Source organism: Triticum dicoccoides, chromosome 5B (genome assembly GCF_002162155.2).
Source record: "Triticum dicoccoides isolate Atlit2015 ecotype Zavitan chromosome 5B, WEW_v2.0, whole genome shotgun sequence".
Taxonomy (NCBI): domain Eukaryota; kingdom Viridiplantae; phylum Streptophyta; class Magnoliopsida; order Poales; family Poaceae; genus Triticum; species Triticum dicoccoides.
In genome coordinates this window covers 179507110-179520728 of record NC_041389.1, presented here as the reverse complement: position 1 = coordinate 179520728, position 13619 = coordinate 179507110, and positions in this window count along the sequence as shown.

The window sequence follows — 13619 nt, the reverse complement described above, 5'->3', positions numbered from 1 at the left end:
TATTGGGCCTTAGTGGAAAGGAGGGAGAAGGAGCAAAGGAGGGGGCGCCCCCCCAAAGCCCAATCCGAATTGGGAGGGGGGCCGGCCCCCCCCTTTCCTTCTTCCCTCCCGTCTCTTCCTTCCCTCTCCTACTCCTAATAGGAAAGGGGGGCCAAACCTACTTGGAGTAGGTTAGCCCCCCCTAGGGCGCGCCTCCCCTCGTGGCCGGCCCCCTCCTCCTCTCCCCCTTTATATACGGGGGAGGGGGGCACCCCATAGACACAAGTTGATCTACGGATCATTCCTTAGCCGTGTGCGGTGCCCCCCTCCACCATAATCCAACTCGATCATATCATCGCGGAGTTTAGGCGAAGCCCTGCGCCGGTAGAACATCATCATCGTCACCACGCCATCGTGCTGACGGAACTCATCCCCGACGCTTCGCTGGATTGGAGCCCGGGGGACGTCATCGAGCTGGACGTGTGCTGAACACGGAGGTGTGGTACGTTCGGTGCTTGGATTGGTTGAGTCGTGAAGACCTAAGACTACATCAACCGCGTTGTCATAACGCTTCCGCTTGACGGTCTACGAGGGTACGTAGACAACACTCTCCCCTGTCGTTGCTATGCCATCACCATGATCTTGCGTGTGCTTAGGAAAGTTTTTGAAATTACTACGTTCCCCTACAGTATAAACCATGGAGATGTTGTAATACAGTAGATATTACACCAATATAAATAAATAATGAGTTCACAACAGTACCTTAAAGTGGTGATTTATTTCTTATACTAACGGAGCTCATGAGATTTTCTGTTGAAGTTTTGTGTTGTGAAGTTTTCAAGTTTTGGGTAAGGATTTGATGGACTTTGGAATAAGCAGTGGAAAGAGCCTAAGCTTGGGGATTCCCAAGGCACCCCAAGGTAAAATTAAAGGACAACCAAAAGCCTAAGCTTGGGGATGCCCCGGAAGGCATCCCCTCTTTCATCTTTGTCTATCGGTAACTTTACTTGAGGCTATATTTTTATTTTTTCACCGCATGATATGTGTTTTGCTTGGAGCGTCTTATATGATTTGAGTCTTTGCTTTTTAGTTTACCACAATATTCCTTTCTGTACACACCTTTTGGGAGAGACACGCATGAATCGTGATTTATTAGAATACTCTATGTGCTTCACTTATATCTTTTGAGCTAGACAATATCGCTCTAGTTATTCACTTGTATCTTTTTAGAGCACGGAGGTGGTTTTATTTTATAGAAATTGTTGAACTCCCATGCTTCACTTATATTACTTTGAGAGTCTTTTAGAACAACATGGTAATTTTCTTTAGTTATAAAATTAGTCCTAATATGATGGGCATCCAAGATGGATATATTAAAAACTTTCATATAAAGTGCATTGGATACTATGAGAAGTTTGATTCTTTATGATTGTTTCGAGATATGAAGATGGTGATACTAGAGTCATGCTAGTAGAGTGGTTGTGAATTTGAGAGATACTTGTGTTAAATTTTGTGATTCTCATAGCATGCACATATGGTGAACCGTTATGTGATGAAGTTGGAGCATGATTTATTTATTGATTGTCTTCCTTATGAGTGGCGGTCGGGGACGAGCGATGATCTTTTCCTACCAATCTATCCCCCTAGGAACATGCACGTAGTAATTCATTTTGATAACTAATAGATTTTTGCAATAAGTATGTGAGTTCTTTATGACTAATGTTGAGTCCATTGATTATACGCACTCTCACCCTTCCACCGTTTCTAGCCTCTCTTGTGTCGCGCAATTTTTGCCGATACCATACACCCACCATATACCTTCCTCACACAACCACCATGCCTACCTATTATGGCATTTCCATAGCCATTCCGAGATATATTGCCATGCAACTTTCCACTATTCCGTTTATTATGACACGCTCCATCATTGTCATATTGCTTTGCATGATCATGTAGTTGACATCGTATTTGTGGCAAGGCCACCATTCATAATTTTTTCATACATGTCACTCTTGAATAATTGCACATCCCGATACACCGCCGGAGGCATTCACATAGAGTCATATTTTGTTCTAAGTATTGAGTTGTAATTCTTGAGTTGTAAATAAATAAAAGTGTGATGCTCTTCATTATTAGAGCATTGTCCCATGTGAGGAAAGGATGATGGAGACTATGATTCCCCCACAAGTCGGGATGAGACTCCGGACGAAAAAAAGAAATAAAAGAAAAAAGAGGCCATAAAAAAAGAGAGAAGACCCAAATAAAAAAAAGAGAAAAAGAGAGAAGGGGCAATGTTACTACCCTTTTTCCACACTTGTGCTTCAAAGTAGCACCATGATCTTCATAATAGAGAGTCTCCTACGTTTTCACTTTCATATACTAGTGGGAATTTTACTTATAGAACTTGGCTTGTATATTCCAGTGATGGGCTTCCTCAAAATGTCCTAGGTCTTCGTGAGCAAGCAAGTTGGATGCACACCCACTTAGTTTCTTTTTGAGTTTTCATACACTTATAGCTCTAGTGCATCCGTTGAATGGCAATCCCTACTGAATGGCAATCCCTACTCACTCACATTGATATCTATTGATGGGCATCTCCATAGCCCGTTGATATGCCTAGTCGATGTGAGACTATCTTGTCCTTTTTGTCTTGTCCACAACCACCATTCTATTCCACCTATAGTGCTATATCCATGGCTCACGCTCATGTATTGCGTGAAGATTGAAAAAGTTTGAGAACATCAAAAGTATGAAACAACTGCTTGGCTTGTCATCGGGGTTGTGCATGATTTAAATATTTTGTGTGATGAAGATAGAGCATAGCCAGACTATATGATTTTGTAGGGATAGCTTTGTTTGGCCATGTTATTTTGAGAAGACATGATTGCTTTGTTAGTATGCTTGAAGTATTATTGTTTTTATGTCAATATTAAACTTTTGTCTTGAATCTTTAGGATCTGAACATTCATGCCACAATAAAGAAAATTACATGGATAAATATGCTAGGTAGCATTCCACATCAAAAATTCTGTTTTTATCATTTACCTACTCAAGGACGAGCAGGAATTAAGCTTGGGGATGCTTGATACGTCTCCAACGTATCTATAATTTTTTATATTCCATTCTATTATATTATCTATTTTGGATGTTTATTAGGCATTTATATGCTATTTTATATTATTTTTGGGACTAACCTATTAACCGAGGGCCCAGTGCCAGTTTCTGTTTTTTTGCCTATTTTAGAGTTTTGCATAAAAGGAATACCAAACAGAATGAAACCTTCGCGATGATCTTTCTTGGACCGAAAGCAAACCAGAAGACTTGGAGATGAAGTCGGAGATGCAACGAGGAAGCCACAAGGCAGGAGGGAGCGCCCAGGGGGTAGGGCGCGCCCCCAACCTCATGAGCCCCTCGTGGCTCCCCTGACCTAGTTCCTTCGCCTATATATACTCTTATACCCTAAAAACAACTAGGAGAGCCACGAAACCACTTTTCCACCGCCGCAACCTTATGTACCCGTGAGATCCCATCTAGGGACCTTTTTTGGCGTCCTGCCGGAGGGGGATTCGATCATGGAGGGCTTCTACATCAACACCATTACCTCTCCGATGAAGCGTGAGTAGTTTACCACAGACCTTCGGGTCCATAGTTATTAGCTAGATGGCTTCTTCTCTCTCTTTGATTCTCAATACCATGTTCTCCTCGATGTTCTTTGGAGATCTATTTGATGTAATATTCTTTTCTGGTGTGTTTGCCGAGATCCGATGAATTGCGAATTTCTGATCAAGTTTAACTATGAATGTTATTTGGTTAATCTCTGAATTCTTGTATGCATGATTTGATATCTTTGCAAGTCTCTTCGAATTATCGGTTTAGTTTGGCCTACTAGATTGATCTTTCTTGCAATGGGAAAAGTGCTTAGCTTTGGGTTCAATATATGTGCTCAAGAAGCAGATTCTAAACAGGAACCCTAGGAAAGAGGGTATTGCTTTTGAGAGAAAGCTCAATGCTGATGGATCATATTGGAAACCTGAGAAGTATCCCAAAACCACATGGGTTGCTGCAAAAGGACCACTAGTTGATCCATGCACATTATCTGGTTACAACTATGCTACTTCATATTCTTCAGATGAGTCATTTGACTCTAACTATAAATTGTTCAAAAACCAGAATGGTGAAGTATTTGCCAGATTTGTTGGTACTTACTACAGGAATAGTTCCCCAGTGAAGAAAATCTGGGTGCCCAAAAGCCTTCTTCAAAATCTTGAGATGAATGTCATCATGACACCACCAATGAAGAAGAAGCATCCTAGGGCAAATTCTTTGTTAAGTGGTCGCAGACCTACTTATGGTTGTGCTAATGCATCTGTTTCGCAAGGAAACAAACAACAATCTGATGAATATGTACATTATTCTTTGAACCACTATGTTCACAAATCTTTGAAGAATTTATCTGCATATTCATTTGAGTACTAACCCTCCTGTGAAGAGAAATTCATATTGTTTAATCTATGAATGCTCTTTGATACATTGCTACTCAGCCACCCATTCATATGTGAGTGGTTAAGAAGAAAAACTAATCTCTTCTACAGTGCCAGGTCTTCAGATGATGATAAATGTCTGATGAATTTGTTGAAGACATGACAAGTGCTTGTTGGGATGCAAGCTAAACATGATGAAATGAACACTTCATTTCATGCATCCCCTATGTTGTTTACATTACTGTCTACTAACAAAATTCACTAATGGTATTGAGCATCATATTCTGCACATTCAAGTGTATGAATTTGTAAGTCGGACTAATTCTCCTACACGATGACACACCCAAAGCTAATGAATGGGTCCTGGATAGTGGCTGCAGGAATCACATGACTGGTGATAGGAATCGCCTCACCGATGCTCGCCTCACACCGTCTCATCTAAAACATATCACCTAAGCTGACAAAGGCAAAAGCAAGGTATTGGGTCTATGTAAGGTTGCTATCTCAACGGATCGACACATGGAAAAGGTGATGCTTGTTGAATCCCTTGGATACAACCTGATGCCTATCTCAATGATTTGTGATCTTGATATGATTGTCATCTTTCGCAAATATAGATGCATTGTATTGTTGGACTCTGAAAAATCCAAAGTCTTTGAAGGCTTTAGGGGAGGTGATTTGTATTATGTAGATTTCTCTCTAGGTCCTCAGCCTGCCACATGACCCTTGGCAAAAGTTTCAGAATGCTGGCTATGGCATTGACGACTTGGACATGGTGGCACGAGGAATTTGAGCACTCTCATCAAGAAGAAGCAATCATTGGCATTGAGGGTGTCAAATTAGTCAAGGATCATCTATGTGGTGCTTGTGAGTCTGGGAAGATGACCAGAGCAAGGCACTAAATGAAGACAATTGTAGTGACCAGACCTCAAACAGTCTAATCTATGTGCATCAGTGTCATCCCTGGATCGGTAATGCTGACACACACAATACTCGAAGGATTTATAACAGAGTAGCAATCACACACTTATTACATCGAATGTCTCAAAAGAGAACTTATTACAATAAATATGGCTTAAGGCCATCTAATAACGATAACAGCGGAAGGCTTGGAAGATAAGCGAGTCCATCAACTGCAACGGCATCACTGAGTATAATACCACGACCTAAGGCACCTTACTCGTCGTTTGAAAAGTCTGCAACATGAACGTTGCAGCCCGAAAACAGGTCAGCACATGGAATATGCTGGCAATGTAACACATAGAGAGTAATGAACAGAATAAGGCTATCACTACATGCACATATGGCTGGTGGAAAGCTCTATGGTTACAGTTTTGCATAAAGCCAATTTTTCCATACAACAAAGGAATAAATTTTATTTAACTATCATGGTGGTTGTTAAACATTGAGAAGGTTCACCCAACTCAATCCCAATTAAGCCTCAACATTAAACCCAACAATATTAATTAGAGTAACATGATGAGATTCACATGATAATCCAGGTACTAGATACTCAAAATGTCCATAACCGGGGACACGACTAACCATGATTAGTTTATACACTCTGCAGAGGTTTGCGCACTTTTCCCCGCAAGACTCGATCTCCTCCGCTTGATTTCTCGCACTACATGGTGTTTGAGAAACGGATGACCGAGACACAGTCTTTCAGAAGCATTAACTCTTTACTCTGGGTAGATAGTACCAACCTACATCCCCTACATCTGCTAGTCTACCACTGAAAGAGGTCACACAACATACTCGACTATGTTAGAGCCCATAATAGCTTAAGGCTGCACACGGAAGTTTCTAGCATGAATAATTTCATGATCCATTTGAGCCTGGGTGGCGGTCCATAGGAGAATCACACGGTACCCCGGGATTTCCAAAAATACAGGCAACAGTGGGTTCCCCAGGTGCCTCAATCCACCCAGATGTGAATTTAAGTTGCCACCTTAAGTAAACCATTAATTAACAATCTCACATCTGTCATGGATACACTCACCCAATCCACGTCTACTGGCATAGCATAGCAATATAAGCAAACATAGAAGTAACTCCCAAAGGTTTGATAATAAAACATGTGATAGGTACTACCTCATCTACTTCCCAATACCCACATATTAATCAGATCATAATCATGCAATTGTTTGAGGATTGATCTAATGCAATAAAACTGGCTGGTAAAGAGGTATGATCAAAGTGTTACTTGCCTTGCTGATGATCCGTGAAACCTAGAGATTCGAAGTAGCAAGCGGCGCACTCCGGGTACTCTATCGCAAACAAACAAGCATACAATAAGCACTCATCTAATGCACAACTAAAACTCAAATAAGAAATCTAACCAGAAAGTTCTACTTAAGAAATCCGGTTTGCAAAAAGAATCAAATCAAACGAAGCAACGAAAGTCAAACGGCGAAAGAAACAAGCTTCATTTACTAATCTGGACCTAAGTCAAATTTTACAGTAGCAAAAACTTGTTTGAGTTGGTTAAACTGAAAGAGGGTTTCGATACGAAACTCTAGGCGCTTGAATCGCCTGATTCCGATAAACGAGAGAAAAGTTATACTAGAACGGAAATTAGATCAGAAATCGCGATCAGAAATAATCGCGGAAAATCCGAAAAAAGAAAAATGGACGAACAGGCTAACGAACGAACGTTCGCTGTCTGCGGCTAAATGACGAAAACCGTTCGTTAAAATGAACGTACGGACGAACATCCATTAAATAACAACCAACGAACGGATCTAACAAAATGGATCTAGGGTTTAAAAAAAAGCCGAGCGGTTTTATTAAAAAAACGGCGGCGGTGTCGGCGGCTACCTCGACGGTTCCGGAGGCGCTCGGGGCTCTGGCGGGTTGGGGAGGCACCGACGGCGGCGGTGGAGGGCGGCGCGCTAGCGGGCGGGGGCGGCGACGGGCACGGCAAACGGCGGCGGCTGCTGCGGCTGTGGGCGGCGGGGCGGGACGTGGAGGTGGCGGTGGGGTATTTAAGGAGGGAAGGGGGCGGCTCGGCTTGGGGAGGGGGCCAGGGCGGCGTGCGGCTCCCGGACTCCTAGCCGGAGTCCGGCTCATCCACGGTGGGGCGCGAGCGAGGCGGCGGGGCGGCTCGGCCGGCTAGGCCTTCGGCCCGGTCGGTGCGAACAATTTTTTTTAAAACATTCCGCCGAACTTAAATAAATCCTAGAAAATAAAATAAAATTCTAAAAATGCCAAAACAAAATTTCACCATCTAAATAAAATATTTAGAATGAGATGAACATTTTCTTGGCCCTAAAATGCAATTTTGAAAAACGTGCAATTTTCCTAAATGAAATAAAATAGCGATAAATCACCAAAATAAAATCTTATTTGATTTTTTTATTAAATCCTCAATATTTCTTTATTTTTGGGAAATTCATTTTATTCCCTCTCTCTTATTTTTATAATAGAAATAATTGAAGATAAAATAATAAAAATCAAATGATCCTATTTTCAAAATTTGAAAAAACCGAAATATGAAAATAACGATATCCCCAACTCTCTCCATGGGTCCTTTAGTTGTGTAGAATTTCTAGGATCAAGCCAAAATGCAATAAAATATGATATGATGATCTAATGTATAACATTCCAAATTGAAAATTTGGGATGTTACAACAATCATGACCACTACTCGTCCCTATGAATTACTTCACATGGATCTGTTTGGTCCTACTCATTATACCACACTAACCAATGTAGCATCACTCTATGGTTTCGTCATAGTTGGATGACTATTCTCGTTACACCTAGGTGCATATCATTACCTTCAAGACTGAAGTGCAAGATGTCTTCATACGATTCTCCAACCGGGACATGACGAATTATGGTCTCAAGATCAAGCACATTAGAAGCGACAACAACACCGAGTTTAAGAACACATGCCTCAGTGACTATCTTGATGAACTTGGTATCACTCATGAGCTCTTTGCTCCCTATACGCCTCAGCAGAATGGATTCGTGGAGCACAAGAATCGGACACTCATCGAGATGGCTCGCACTATGCTTGATGAATACAAGACTCCTCGTTGATGAAGGCCTGAAGCAATTGATACTGCTTGTCACATCATCAACCGGGTATATCTTCGCAAATTCCTCAAGAAGACCACATGGGCCCCTCAATGACAAGAAACCCAATGTGAGTTATTTCAAAGTCTTCGATTCTAAATGTTGGATTAGAGATTCACATCATAGTTCAAAATTTGCACCGAAAGCACATGAGGGTTTTATGCTTGCTTATGGTAAGGACTCACACACCATGGAGTCTTCAACACCTACCACAACAAGGTTGTTGAAACTGTAGATGTGCGGTTTGATGAAACTAATAGCTTGCAAAGAGAGCACCTGCCTCCTGTGCTAGATGAAATGCCTCTTGAGGAATCTATCAAGCTGACGGGCACTGGTGAGATTGTGCCCAGTGAAGAAATAGTTGTTGAAGAAATGACAGTTCCTCGTCATGAAGAAACTGCTGATCCTGAGGAAAATGGCACTGAGGAAAATTCTCAACAACAACAAGGCCCTTGTCTAGCTCATCCTTGAGTGGCGAATGAAGAACAAATTAAGAAAATCCTCGACAACATGAATGCACCAGGTACCCTCACTCGCTCAAAAGCTTCGCATTTAGCTAACTTTTGTGGGTATTATGCCTTCATCTCTATCTCAGATCCCACCAAAGTTGATGAATCATTTCTGGAGCCTGGATGAATTCAAGCCATGCAAGATGAGTTGCACCAATTCGAGCTCAACAATGTGTGGGAGCTTGTCAAGTCTCCCAATCCATGCAAGCACAATGTCATCGGCACTAAGTGGATCTACCGCAACAAGCAAGACAAAAATGGCTAAGTGGTGAGGAATAAGGCCTGTCTTGTTACACAGGCTACACACAGGTTGAGGGCATTGATTTCAATGAAAAATTTGTGAAAGCACAAGTGCTCCCTGGGTGATTTTGGTAATTAATGCCAACATATCTCTTGTTGGACTAATAGTTTTATCTAGTATGTTTCAGATAAGTTCGGCAATGGCGTGGCATGGATAAGAGGATGTGGAACACCTTCAAAATGCTAGGGACGAATATTGGCAAAAGCTCAAGACTCTTCATCTTTATTTTAGTGATCCAAGATCACATTGAGTCCATAGGAAAGCCAATACTATTAAAAGGGGATGAGGTGTTGCTTGATAGCTTGCTTGCTCAAATGTTTAGTGATATTGCTCCAAAACCCTCAGCCACTTTCTCCATCCAAATATGTCAAAAACATAAACTCCAACTCGGCTCCAATGATTATTTCGACCCGGAGACACCGAGTTCATATGACATAGCCACTGCCAGAAACCCTAATAGTTCGGTCTCATCAATACGGGTCTCGGTCTCACCGAGATGGCCTTGCCAACACTCTGTGACTTGTTGAATTTATTTCGGTCTCACCGAGTTATGCAATCGGTCTCATCGAGTTGGCTTGACAGATTCTCTGTTGCCTTATTGCTTCACTTCAGTCTCACCGAGTTGATGCAATCGGTGCCACCGAGATGATGTTTTCCCTAATCCCTAGCACATCGGTCCCACATAGTTGTTCTAGTTGGTCCCACCGAGATTCCTAACATTGACATTTTTGAACTGATCGGTGCCACCGAGTTTAACTATTCGGTCCCACTGAGATGAGTCAAATATGTGTTATGGTTGGATTTTGTGAGGAGGCTATATATACCCCTCCACCCCCTTCTCCCTTTGTGAGAGAGCCACCAGAACGTGCCTACACTTCCACCATACATTTTCTGAGAGAGAACCACCTACTCATGTGTTGAGATCAAGACATTCCAATCCTACCACAAGAATCGTTATTTCTAACTTCCCCACGTTGCTTTCCACTCAAATCATCTTTCCACCATAGCTAAATCTGAGAGAGAGTTTAGTGTTGGGGAGACTATCATTTGAAGCACAACAGCACGGAATTCATCATCAACATACCATCTATTACCTTTTGGAGAGTGGTGTCTCCTAGATTGGTTAGGTGTCGCTTGGGGCAAGGAGATCGCCTACTTCGTGAAGATCTACCCAAGTGAGGCAAGTCCTGTTGGGGAACGCAGTAATTTCAAAAAAAAATCCTACGATCACGCAAGATCTATCTAGGAGATGCATAGCAACAAGTGAGGAGAGTGTGTCCATGTACCACCGTAGACCGAAAACGGAAGCGTTTAGTAACACGGTTGATGTAGTCGAACTTCTTCGTGATCCAACCGATCTAAGTACCGTATGTACGGCACCTCCGCGTTCAGCACACGTTCAGCTCGATGACGTCCCTCGTGCTCTCGATCCAGTTGAGGACGAGGGTGAGTTCCATCAGCACGATGCCGTGGCGACGGTGATGATGATGTTACTGGCGCAGGGCTTCGCCTAAGCACTACGGCGATATGATCGAGGTGTGTAACTGTGGAGGGGGGCACCGCACACAGCTAAGGCAAATCTTGGTGTGTCTTTGGGGTGCCCCATGCCCACGTATATAAAGGAGGGAGGGAGAGAGGCCGGCCACCTAGGGGCGCCCCAAGAGTATGGAGTCCTACAAGGACTTCCAAGTCCTAGTAGGAATCCCTTTCTTTTTCGAAGTAGGAGAGAAGGAAAGTGGGAAAGAGAGATAGAGTAGGAAAGGGCAAGGGGGGCGCCTCCCCCTTCCCCTAGTCCAATTCGGACCCATGGGAGGGCGCGCGGCACCTCCCTGTAGCACCCACGATGCGGTTATATCTCCCACACGTCGAAGCACGACTTAGAGGCATAACCGCATGGTGGTTTTGTCGCAAGAAGGGTCATCTTCACACAATCCCATGTAATGAACAAGAATGGGTTAAAGAGTTGGCTTACAATCTCCACTTCACACAATGAACATATAATTCATACATCATTTAGAGTACACACATAGTCCGACTACGGACGAAGCCAAAAGAAAAGAAGATAACCCAACTGCTAGATCCCCGGTCGTCCCAACTGGGCTCCACTACTGATCAACATGAAACGAAACATAGAAACGTCCAAGGTCTTCGTTGAGCTCCCATCTAAGCTCGGTTGCAACTCCTGCACTGGTATCATCAGCACCTGCAACTGTTGTGATAGAATCTGGTGAGTCATGAGGACTCAACAATCTCAAAACCCGCGAGATCAAGACTATTTAAGCTGATGGGTAGGAAGTGGTAATGAGGTGGAGTTGCAGCAAGCACTAAGCAAATATGGTGGCTAACATACGCAAATAAGAGCAAGAAGAGAAGCAACGGAACATTCGTGAAGCTAGAAGTGATCCTGAAACTGCTTACGCACAATCATAACACCAAGACCGTGTTCACTTCCCGGACTCCGCCGAAAAGAGACCATCACGGCTACACACGCGGTTCATGCATTTTAATTAAGTCAAGTGTCAAGTTCTCTACAACCGGATATTAACAAATTCCCGTCTGCCACATAACCGCGGGCACGGCTCTCGAAAGTTTAAACCCTGCAGGGGTGTCCCAACTTAGCCCATCACAAGCTCTCACGGTCAACGAAGGATATTCCTTCTCCCAGGAAGACCTGATCAGTCTCGGAATCCCGGTTTACAAGACATTTCGACAATGGTAAAACAAGACCAGCAAAGCCGCCCGATGTGCCGACAAATCCCGATAGGAGTCGCACGTATCTCGTTCTCAGGGCACACCGGATTAGCCAGACATCGGGTTGGCATAGACCGAGGTTGCCCAGGGGGCGCTGGACATCGCTCAGTTTGGACCAGCACCCAAAGGAGCACTGGCCTAGGGGGGTAAATAAAGATGACCCTTGAGTCTGCAGAACCCAAGGGAAAAAGGCTTAGGTGGAAAATGTTAAAACCAAGGTTGGGCCTTGCTGGAGGAGTTTTATTCAAAGCGAACTGTCAAGGGGGTCCCATAAATCACCCAACCGCGTAAGGAACGCAAAATCAAGGAACATAACACCGGTATGACGGAAACTAGGGTGGCAAGAGTGGAACAAAACACCAGGCATAAGGCCGAGCCTTCCACCCTTTACCAAGTATATAGATGCATTACTTAACTAAGAGATATTGTGATATCCCAAAATCATCATGTTCCAACATGGAGCAATCTTCAACTTCACCTGCAACTAACAACACTATAAGAGGGGCTGAGCAAAGCGGTAACATAGCCAAGCAACGGTTTGCTAGGAAGGGCGAAAAATGTTAGAGGCTGGCATGGCAATTTGGGAGGCTTGGTAAACAAGTGATAGGTAGCGCAGCATAGCGATAGAACGAAGCAACTAGCAAGCAAAGATAGAAGTGATATCGAGGGTAATGGTCATCTTGCCTGAGATCCCGCAAGGAAGAAGAACGAGACCATGAAATAGTCGAATGAATCCTCACAAACGCAACATTACAAGAACTATCAAGTAGAAGCGCAACCGGAAAGAAGTAAACAACATGGTAAACAACCATCACATAAGCATGGCATGATGCACAATCAAGTATGATGCATGTCTGGTTTAAATATGCATGGCAAAGAGCACAAACAACCCTACTAGTTAAATGGAACTCAATATGCAACGAGTTGCATATTGACGAAACACTACATGAATTATTTAGTTCTCTCTCGGTTATGCTACTCAACAATATTAAATGTTGTTAAACATGGCAAGGGGTGAAGCATAATTAAACTACCTATTTAGGCAAGTTTAAATGAGGCCGAAAACACAAACAACAATTCCGGAAAATCCCCATGTTATTTAGCAATTTAATGCAACAACAATTTTAAACATTTTAAATGTTGTTATCATGATGCGGATGACATATACAAGTTATATGCAATTTTATGAAAACGTTGACATGAGCATGTTACGAAGCATTTGTCACCATGGCAGAAAGAAAGGGGTGCCACGGCAACTACAACGGAAATGGTGCCACATCAACATTCTGATGATCTGACAACTCATTGAGATACCGGTGCAAAAGAGCAAGTGTGCGGATGTGCGGAACATGCAAAAGATGGTGGGGTGATCCCGGTTACCGGGTTCCCACGGTTTGACGGCATGGCAAACGAGGAGGAACGTGCATGAAGAAAACGTGCACGATGCAAACATACGGTTCATCTCAGACACACATGCATTCGGCGGTCGTCTCGACGGTTATACCTTCAAAGCGT